Raw genomic sequence first — 11,365 nt, 5'->3', positions numbered from 1 at the left:
TTGGACTCAAACCCGAGTCCCTGACTTCAGGCTCCTTGTTTTGCCTGTGCCTCCGTGGAGAGCCTGGGGAGTTCTCCCACGAACGTGCAAAACCCAGGCGACCGGGCCTCCGCTGCTGAGTGATCTAGGCTCTGCGGCTGGGGGCGCGCGCCTGTACGCGCGCGAGCTCGGGCCTCCTCGCGCCCCACTCGCCCCGCCCCCCCCGGAGCCCCGCCCCCAGGTGCGCCGGCCTCGCGGGCGCGATGGACCCCAGCCTGCGCCGGGGCGCGCCGAGCCGAACGACGGGAACGCGCGCGCCTGCAGATCCCCATCCTCCGGGAGCCCCGCCCCCAGGGGGGGGGGTCTTAGGCAGGAGGCGGAGCCTGGCTTCCGGCGCCGCGCGCTCCCCTCGCAGGCGCGTGGCCCGCCCTGCGGCTCTGGAGCGCACGGGAGGGCGCGCGCGCGCGCGCGCGCGGGGCCGCGCCCTCCCGCACACACTCCCGTTTGCAAGCTCCGTCACCCGCGCGGTCTCCACAGGCGGAGCGCGTCCCGGCCTGGCCGCGCTGCGGCTCGGCGCTGAGGTGAGGGGGGCCTGAGGCCCGCCGTGGGTGTTGGGGGGGGTTGGTGGATGTCGCCGCCGCCGCGGGAGTGACTGGCCGAGGGGAGGCCGGCGAGGGAGAGGGGCGGCGCGCAGGGGCCGGAGGGGCGGGGGGGCGGCGGCCGAGCCGGCGCGCCGAGGGGGACCGCGGGAGCTCCCCGCGGGGAGGAAGCGCGGCTTGCGGCGGGCCGCGTGGGGGCCGCTGTGTCCCCGCCGGGGTGTCTCTCGCCCGGGCGGCGAGGGAGGGAAAATGCAGTGCGGGTTCGTTCCCCTTCCCCGCGCCCGGGCGCTCGGCGCCGCTCCTGACCGCGCGTGTCCCCCGGAGTTTGGGCGAGAGGAGAAGGCGCCGGGCTCAGGACGCGATCCCCGAGACTCGAGGAAGGGCTCCGGCGCCCAAATCGCCCCGCGTCCCAGAAGGCTGGTTAGGCGGGAGGCTTCGGTGCCTCGGCTTGAGTCGCTGGTGGCTGGAAGGGGTGCGGGGGGGGGGGTGTCTGCCGTGCTCCCGAGGCTTCCCGAGCACACGTTTCTAGACAGATGAGTCTGAAAGAATGTGGACAGTCCTGTGCTTTCTGTCGGGGACGTGCTGTCGGAACAGAGGGGGAGGAAAAGATACAGAGGGACTCCCCGCTGGGAGCCGGGCTCCTTGTCATCTCGTTTCATCCTGGCGGCACCCCTAGGAGGTGGGGCACAGGCGGAAAATGGGGCGCAGAGACGTTAAGTGCCTTATTAAGGTCTCGACTAGCAAAAAGGTGGACGTGAGATTTCAACCCGCGGATGCCTGACTCTAAATCCTGGGGCTTTATCCACCAGATTTTGTGCCTGCCCAAGAGAGCGATGTGATGGGTTATCTTCAGGGAAGACTCCATACAAGAAAACACTATTAGGGAGGACTCTTAAGGCTCTTGGGGTATTTGGGTTAAAATCAAACTACCTAACAAGGCAAACTGTTAAGGCATCAGTATGTGCTGTTCCAGTGTTGTTTCCCTTTAGACGGGGTTGGATGTAAGGAAGTCTTACGGTCGGGGTAAAAGCACATTTATTAACATTTTACGTGATCATTGGAGTGTCTTTCGTATTCCAGATACTACGTGGGAAGAGTACCGAGATGAATACGATTTATAAACTGTGCCCTTGAGTCAATTGAGAGGATGATCATATAAAATAATTTTGTAATATTCTACGAATTCGTAATCTTTACTAGCATGTGAATTAACTGGATTAGAATAGTTGTAAGCTCAAGCTTTTAGGAACCTGTTACGCGTAAGAGGAGGGATGGGGTAATGCGTTCTGTGGGGACCATTCCGTTGTTTTCAGCAAAAAAATAGTGTCATCAGATTTAGGCTAAATCACGTGGACGGTATTTTGTTTTATTATTACCCTCCCTTCGGTCAGTTTTAAAACATGCGAAGAGAGTATTTATGGCTTATCCCCTGTTAAGTTAAATTTTACAGTGCTTTTATTAGTTGAGAAACCAGTGATGTAATTTGGCAGGAGTTTCTTTCACTTCATCTGCCAAATATGCTCTTAACCTCTCTTTCCAAAAAAATAAACCCTAAATACCAGATTCTGTTTGAGCTCTTACGGTTCAGATTTTTAAAGAAAACAAGAGTCCACCAGTTTAGGCCCAAATGGCCCATTGTTGAAATATTTAACGTTACCTTAGGCATAGCTGCAGGTAGAAGGAATAGGAGGGATAGTGGGGCGTTTTGGAAATTTGTTCCGATTGCCGTTCAGTTTTTTCAGTGAAGTAGGAGCCAAGGTTTTAATCTGAGGGTGTGGCTGTTGGTAGAAGTGAGTGGAGGTTTGGGGATTGGGAGAACGAATGACTATTGAAATATATGATTGCCAGGCAATTAAACAATTATTCTTAGGTATGAAAAACAAAGTAGAGGAAATGTAGGGTCCTATGTACGGGTGCACAAGATAAAGGTGCGTAATTTTGCTTACAAGGTATTTCACGACCCATCTCCATTACCTAGAGCAGACACCTGCCTCTTTGCCCCGGTTCACTTTGCCCATGCCCCCATGTCACAGGAATCCCTGTTTCTTACACAAGTCATACCCTTTTGGGATTCTAGCTTTTCCATTCTTTTTCTTTGCCTGAAATGTCCATTCCACTCTTTCCCCGATTGGACTTAGGACATTATAGTAAATTTTACCTATCTGCAAAGTCATTGACAGTGTCTATATTTTTCCATTTTATTTGATGCATAAATTTCTTAGTAAATGTTAAGTGAATGTACCACTTTTCTTTTTTTTTTCCTCCTTTAATCAATAACAGGCGTCAGCACACTTTCTGTAAAGAGCCGGGTAGTGAATATTTTAGGTTTTGTGGACCATATGGTCTCTGTATCAGTGAACTCTGCCGTTGTAGTACAAAAGGGGTCATTGACAATACAGAAACGAATGACTTTGGCTGTGTTCCATAACACTTTATTTATAGACATGAAATTTGAATTTCATGTAACTCTACATGTCACAGATATTATTCTTCGATTCCCCCCTCCTTGTGTCCCCCTAACCATTTAATAATGTGAAAAACACCCTTAACTCATGGGCTGTACAAAACAGGCTGTGGGCTGGATTCAGCCCCTACCTCCTGCATTGTAGTTTGCAGACCTTAGATCTATAAGGACTCTTAGCAACCCCTGATAAAGAAATTTGCAGTAAGAAGATACTGGTTATAATATCACTCTTGGTGGTAGAGAAACAAAGATAAATAAGGCAGTCTTTTTTGTCAAGGATCTCAGGGTCAAGTTCAAGATTAAGACTTGTAAACAAAGCGTGATGATGGCACAGTGTAGTAAATGCAGTTAATTTATTGGTTATGGATGTGGAAGAAAGGAGTGATAATCAGCACTGCTTGGGTGAGGTAGGAATAATCTCTAACAGTTACCTGTTGGAGATAGGGAACATTTTCAGCAAAGAGCCTTTCCAAAAATCTTTGAAGCTTACTAAAAAGGTGACTGACCACATCTCTTACCAAGATGATTCAGTTTCTTTATTTTATAGGATATAATCTGAATTCATTTCTCTCAGAAATAAAAGTAATATACTCCAAATTATTTCTCTGTAACAATTATTTGTAAGACTCCTGTGCATTTTTTATTGCTTTGAGAAAGGTAACATATGTTTCATAGCAGGTATAATCAATATTTGTTTAATAAATTAATAAATAAATATTTGACATTGAATATGGGATTATATAACTTTTAGTCTCTATTTTAAGTTAATACTTTAGAAAAGGAAGATGGGCTTTAGTGGGCTTTGAATTTTCCTGCAAGTTACAGATTTAGGATGAATTGTTTTTATCCAGGAAAGTTCAATACTTGATTAAACATTTTGTGATATTAGGTGTTTAAAACATATCTAATTATTATTTAAAAGCTCTACAACAAACGGTGCATTCCCCAGTTATGCTGCAGAACAGTGAAAAGTAATATTAAAATGCTTCAGCAGAAGTTTGTACCCTTATTTCTATGTCTTTGTTATTGTTTTTAGCAGTTAAGAATTGGCTTTTTTGGACAGTTTTAGATACTCTACTGGTAAGGCTTTGAGCTGGAACTATATCAAGTTTGTTTGTTTTTTAATGTTTATTTATTTTTGAGAGAGAGACAGTATGAGCAGGGAAGGGGCAGAGAGAGAGGGAGACACAGAATCCGAAGCAGGCTCCACGCCCCAAGCTGTCAGCACAGAGCCCGATGTGGGGCTCGAACTCATGAACCTTGAGATCATGACCTGAGCCGAAGTTGGACGCTCAACCGACTGAGCCACCCAGGTGCCCCAAGGAATTATATCAAGTTTTATGTTTTCCAAGAAATATGTTTTGTTAAAAATACACCATTAGGAGTTTTATTGTATTTCAGTTATTAGCTTGTGCTTTCAAGGATCATTTTCTGGTATATGCTGCAAAAGAGAAAGTCCTATGTGTTGTCTATTCAAAAAGCTGAAGGGGCGCCTGGGTGGCTCAGTGGGTTAAGTGTCTGACTTCGACTCGGGTCATGATCTCACGGTTTGTGAGTTCGAGCCCCGCATTGGGCTCGGTGCTGACTGTTCAGAGCCTGGAGACTGCTATGGATTCTGTGTCTCCCTCTCTCTGTGTCCCTCCCCCGCTCAAGCTTGTCTCTGTCTCTCTCTCTCTCAAAAATAGGTAAGTATTAAAAAAAAAAATTAGAAAAAAAAAAAGCTGCTTGTGACGTATGGTCCTCTCCACCATTTCCAACTCTGCCATGACTTTCATGAACTGTGTCACTAGTAAGTGTGCTCCTGGGTATTGTCTGTGTGATTCTGTTCCCACTTACAATATCAAATGTGGGGCTGGCTAAGCATCCTTTCTTGCCTTTTCCCTTTATTCTTTTGAATGCCTTTATAAGGCTATAAAGTCTAGGATAATTAAAAAGAATTATAGCGTAGGAAGAGGACATTTAGAGCTCTGTGCTAAATATGGGTTTTCTTATGGTTCAGGAAAAGGCACCTGAGAAGTTAAAGACTTCACAGATGTCCCCTTGCTGGCCACACCTCATTTCTAACTTTGCAGCCTTGTTTTCAGCTATGCACTTCTGTCAGAAGCATCACTTTCATGTTACCTCCGCGGGATGGATCTCCACCTTTCTTTCAGGAAACCTCATTCCCCCACCCTTACGAGTTGGTTTCATCTCAGAGACCAGCCCTTTATCTTTGGCTTCAGTACAGAAAGCACTGCCTTCCCGCATCCTTCCATTCGCAACCCTGCAGAAGAGTGGGGGATGGGATTGAGAAGAAGGGACTTCTGTGATTACCGTACCAGTGTGAGTTGCAGGCATCCCGTTTTTATTCTTTTTCTTTCTGTCTTTTCCCCAAAGGACAAACATTAATTCTCAGAGCCAGTAGGGTCTCAATATTAGAAGAGGAAGCAAAATATTTTACTAAGCACCCATAATTTGCCAGGAATCTTTTACAGTAGAGTTAGTACTTCGCATTGTTAGGCAGGGCAGACCTTGACAGATTTATCCCGATGGCCTCTTTCAGTTGGGCCTACTTAACGCCGGATTGGAGGGGTGAGGATCACAGATATGTCCATCGTTGCGTCTGTTGACAAAAACCTGACTATAGCTTTGAAGTTACTGTTTAGATGAAAGGTTGATGAAGAATTAAATTCAAAGGTATATGAAGAATCAACATTAAGAATATTTCATTTTTTTTCCAGACCGCCAAACCAAGTGTTTCATGTCAGGAAGGAAACAAGCAACCAATGGGTTTTCTTCTTTAAGATGTTTTAATAACTTTAATAACTTCGGGGTTATTGAAATTTAACATTTTCACATGATTAGACTAGAGCTCATGAATGTAAGAAACGTTACTTTGCGTAGGTCAGGGTCATGAGCACGCTATGAAGGCGCACACATGAGTTGTGTCTTTCCACAATGTCAGCTTTACTCAGTCAGAGAGCAGGAGTGACATAAGTGTAAAGCAGTTTCAGGATTCCAAACTCAGTGACATTTCACCATGTGACTAACTTGGCGTATACAGCACACAAAGCAAAACCTAAGACAAGTCACACAACAAACAAGATAACACAGAGGCTAGGAAGTTAACGAACCGAACATGAAGTCAGTCAGCGGGCACGTTGTTGAGATAAGGCCTGGGCCTAGTCTGGGTCAGCTCCCGGCACTTACTGCTTACTGTGTCTGAGCAGTGAGGGGTCTCGGTTCTCTTCGCAGATCAGTCGGGCGGAGCCTTCAGCAGCAGCTACTTCTGATCTGTCGGACCTCGAGGAGTCCTGTCTGAAGAGTGACACTTGCAGCAAAAACCCTCCCTTAAAGGGATTTAATCAGTCTTGGGCCCTGCAGACCTCCTCTGCTTCTCCTTGTTGTCAGTTCTGGGTGTCGTCAGCTGTCACTGGTCTCGGTGATATCTGGTAGCTGCAGTCAGTACCTTACCTGCTTGCGTCACCGTTTGACACAGGCCCCTGCTTGACATGAGTGACTCCATCTTGCTGTCTATAGTCAGTTATACTGATCCATCTTTATAATTTCTTAACAGATTTCTTAATCGTTTTAGTCCCTTTGTCCTTCACCATCCATTCTAGGAGATTTCCTTGACTCAGGTCTTCTTTCTAACTCAGTGATTTGCCTTCAGGTGCTGTTCACCCCATCTATTGAGAATTTTATTTCTATCAGTCTGTTTGATTTCCAGGTTCTGTAAGTAGGTTTTTCTTAATTGCCTTGCTCATGTTTCATGAATATGATATTCTTTGTTATCCTGTTGAAGATATTAGTTGTACCGATTGTATATACCATAGTCCTCAACATGTATCATTGCTTGCCATGTGGCAGACACCATTTTCATGTATTAATTTTTATTTACATGTATTAATTCTCCTCATCATTTCAATAAGCCAAAGAAGTGGATACTATTATTATTTCATTTACAGGTGAGAAAACTTAGACACAAAAAAGTTAAGTAACTCACCCAAAGTCTCAAGGCTAGTAAGTGGTGGAGGCAGGATTCATGTTTAGTTGGTTTGGCTCCAGAGGTCCCACTCTTAACCATTCTACTACATCAGGCATTATTCTGGTGATTGTGATTGTTGACTTTGGAGTGTCTTCTTGGTATCGTTATTATGTGAGTGTTTATACTGATTCCAGTTTCTTTCAGCATGTTTGAAGATAATGCTTGGATTTACTATAGCCTATTGTGTTTTGGTTGTTTTGATATTTGTGCTGGGGGAGGGGAGAATAGTGCCAGGATGCGGAAAGTCAGTAGTTACCTGAGGGCTCGCACTGCCTCTAAATTTAAATGCATACACTTATGGGGCGCCTGGGTGGCTCAGTTGGTTGAGCATCCGACTCTTGGTTTCGGCTCAGGTCATGATCTCACGGTTTGTAGGTTCAAGTCCCACATGGGGCTCCGTGCTGACAGTAAAGAGCCTGCTTGGGATTCTCTCTCTCTCTCTCTCTCTCTCTCTCTCTCTCTGCCCTTCCTCTGCTTGCTATTGCATTTAAAAGAAGTAAACTTAAAAAAAAATAAGTACGTACATACACTTACTCTTTGAGATGAAAGTAGATGAAGAGGTGAGGTTGGGATTTTACCTGATAGGTTAACCTCTTCTTAAAAAGAGGTTATTGAAAATCTCTTAATTCAAAATAGAAATCTTTTTAAAATATCAAAGTCAAATGCAGATGCAGTATCTTCTTTTTATAAATATTAAATAAACTGCTAGCTTAGTTTATGTTTGTGTTGATTTTGAATCTTTTTGGTAGAGAGGGATGACAGATGATGACGGGTCAACAGAGCCTCAGATTGATGAGATTATGTGGCCAATAAGTAGAAAGTATTCCCTGAGAGACCTGGGCACAGTGTCATGCAGGACCATTTGACTAAGGAAAAGGGTGAGGAAAGAAAAACCAACCTAAAGAATAGAGCTCAGGAGCAGAAGGAAAACAACATAAAAGCACCTTTTGCTTATGAAGGGATTTTGTGCTTTGGAGGAAAGGACATAAAACCAAGGATTGACTAGATACCAATGACTTCTTTGAAGTCACTGTATATTATCTTCTATATTATATTATCTTCTATATTATCTTCTGTATATTATCTTCTATAGAAACATTTCCCTATTAATACTATTTTAAAGCAACTTGAAGACCTTTACATCATTCAGTGGTTCTCAACTTTTTATCTGTCCCTACACATTCCCATTAGTAAGTATCTGTGGACTTCTTCACTTAGTAGGAAGGGGAGGTGGGGAAATTTTTAACATTCCCCTTTGTTCAAGCCATGCTTCACTTTGAAAATCAATATTGTCCTTATGAGTACTCTAACCATGGGGTTAAGAACACACACTGTTACATTGGTTGAGTGTTTTTGTTTGTGAGAAATAGAATCTGATTCTGGCTACTTATGTGAAAATAAAATACAGTGGGTGGATAATAGGGCATTTCACATTCTAAGAAAGAAAAACCAAGTCTTAGGCACAGTAGGTTTCATACTTTAGGGGAAAGCTTAGTACTGACAGTGCATGAACATTCTTTCTCCCTTTTTTTTTTTTAAAGTATGCTGTATGCCCAATGTGGGGCTAGAACTCAACCACCCCCAGATTAAGAGTCCTGTGCTCTTCCCGCTGAACCAACCAGACGCCCCTGAATTTTCTTTCTTAAATGTTTCCATTAATGTAACTGTTTCCATGACTCCAGTTTTTGGATCTCTTGGTTAACAATTTCATACTGCCAGGAGAAAATTTCATTGATACAGCTCAGGGGTAGCTGTAGAGTGGTAGTCGTGGTGATGGTGATGTTTGTCTGTCTCTTGGCATGGTGGGTGGGTGAGTGGGAGGTGGAGGTAAGTTTTACTTTAAAAAGCTCTGATTAGTGGTGGGATGGGTGCAGAAGTTCATGGACTTCAGACAAGGCTATTAAAGACTAAACCCTGAGTTCAGAGAGCACTTCTCAAGGAAGCAAAGCATTTGTGAGTCCATCAGCTGTTTTATGAGAGGCCTGTTTTCTAAAAATGAAGACTTAAGCATGCAGCATTCAATTTGAATGAATAATTCATTGGTGCTCACTAAATCAATATGTTTTGGCAGAATGTTCTCGTTGTACTGGTTAATGTTTCTGCTTGTGTTGTAGTAAATCATCTTTGAATGAGTGTAGTTTTTCTTTCTTTTTTGTTCGTTTCTTCTTTTTGGCCTAGAGATGATTATCAGTATCTAGAGAATCTGATGTAACATTAATGAGACTGTTGAAAGAATTTATTTTTATGTATCCTCTATTGACTTCTTTGGTTTTGTTGTTTTTAATTTACTTATTTGATGCTTTTTTACAATACATCTAATTGTGTAGTTTTTTAAATGTATAAGTAACATTAATGGAAAAATTGAGAAAATAGAAAAAACACAAACAGTAAAAGTTGTCTATAATCCTGTTAAATTAAAAAAAATCTTCTTTGTGCATATAAAGAGGACATTTATTTAATCCAAACTTAATTTATATTTACTTTTTTGGGTAAGACAAGCTGCCTCTAAAAAGTTGCCTGTTTTTTTAATGTAGGTGGAAATGGTTAGCCAGCTTGGAATAGATTGTTCTTGTTTTGGAGGGGAGTCACCCCAGTGGCCCCCATCAAATAGGTTTATATACACAAGTCAATAATTAATGTTGTAGAAGATGGCCTAACGGGACATTTTTGTTGTGTCTTCCAAGCTGCCCTCTCAACACCCTTTGGTGTGCAGAGACTGGGTTACTGGGATAAGCAAATTGGAATAAGGACCACAGAGATTGCAGTTGAGTCCCTGGCCACTTCTCTTGAGTTCAGCTTTAATATAACCAACCTCTTTGAAAAACTAAGATACCTCCAACAGAGATCTATCTACTGGCAGAAAGAGCTCCAAGGACCTCCAGAGGGTAAAGTTATGCTGGAAGGGGGATACTGGACTTGTGACAATGAGTTAGGTCATACTGTTAAAAAATAAATAGATAAATTATTAAGATGAAATTTGTTTCCATCACTTCAAAGTAAGATCCATTACTCAGTAAGCACTTTCTGTCTTTTCTCTTCTTTCCCCAGCCTCTGGCAGCCACTAATCTGTACTTCATTTCTATGGCTTTGTATATTCTGGAAATTTCATCTAAATGGAATCACATAATATTTGATCTTTATGTCTGGCTTCTTTCACTTAACATAATGTTTTGGAGGTTCATCCATGTTGTAGCATGTATCAGTGTAGCATGTTTCATTCCTTTTTATGGCTGAATAATATTTAATTGTGTGTATATACCACAACTTGTTTATCCATTCATCTGTTGATGGACATTTGAACTGTTTCAGTCTTTTGTTGGCAAGAATGAATAGTGTTGCTGTGACCCTGCATGAAATGCACTTGATTGAATACCTGTTTTCAGTTTTTTTGGCATATACGTAGAAGTGTTCTTTTGGGTATATATTTAGAAGTGGAATAGTGAGGTCATATGGCAATTCTCTGTTCACCTTTTTGGGGAGCTGACAAACTGTTTTCCTTAGCAGCTGAACCAGCACTCGCACCAGCAGTGTATGACTATTACAGTTTTGCTATAGAGTTTCTTATGAGAAATCTACTGTCATTCAAATCATTATTCCTCTGTAGGTAATGCATGGTTATTCTCTGACTGCTTTCAAGATTTTTCACTGTCTTCAATTTTTAGTGGTTTGATTATATGTATGGGTATGGATTTCCTTTGATTTATACTGTTTGGGGTTTATTGAGCTTCTTGGAACCTGCAGGTTTTTATCTCTTGCCAAATTTGGGAAGTTTTCAGCCAATAATTTTTTAAAATATTTTTTCATCATTAACACTCTTCTCTTCTTTCTGGAATGCTGATAATATGAATGTTAGACCTGTGTTATTGTTCATGGTTCTTTCAGGTACTGTTAATTTTTTTTTAATGTTTTTCTCTGTGATTCAGATTGTATAGCTTCTATTGATCTGCGAAGTTCACTGACTTTTTCTGTTATCTCCATTATACTATTGAGGCCATTCTCTGGGTTTTATTTATGTTACTATGTTTTTCTCTTCTGAAATTTATATTTGGTGCTACTTTATGACTTGTTTCTTTGCTGAGATTTTTTTTTTTTTTTATTGTTTTTCAAGAGTGCTCAGTATTGTTTGCTGGAGCACTTTTAAAATACTTTAAAGTTTTTGTCCGATAATTCCAAAACTTGTTATCTTGGCATTGGTATCCATTGATTTTTCTTTTCTTAATAGAGTTGATATTTTCCACATGCTTTTTTTTTTTGGTCGAGTTGTTTTGGATTGTATGAGCCTGGGTTTTGTTTTAA

At 42.4% G+C, this 11,365-nt stretch overlaps 1 protein-coding gene across 1 annotated transcript in view; it reads left to right on the top strand.

Annotated features, from left to right (window-relative positions):
- Positions 1 to 460: 460 nt before the first annotated feature.
- The window catches only part of ABCA5 (ATP binding cassette subfamily A member 5), a 74,998-nt gene continuing 64,093 nt past the window's right edge, over positions 461 to 11,365 (top strand). The window contains exon 1 of the mRNA XM_030295096.1: positions 461 to 560. The gene's annotated coding sequence lies outside the window, so the exon portion shown is untranslated. The remainder of the gene's footprint in view (positions 561 to 11,365) is intronic.

This window comes from Lynx canadensis, chromosome E1, assembly GCF_007474595.2.
Source record: "Lynx canadensis isolate LIC74 chromosome E1, mLynCan4.pri.v2, whole genome shotgun sequence".
Lineage (NCBI taxonomy): Eukaryota > Metazoa > Chordata > Mammalia > Carnivora > Felidae > Lynx > Lynx canadensis.
This window is presented reverse-complemented; position numbering and strand designations above follow the sequence as displayed.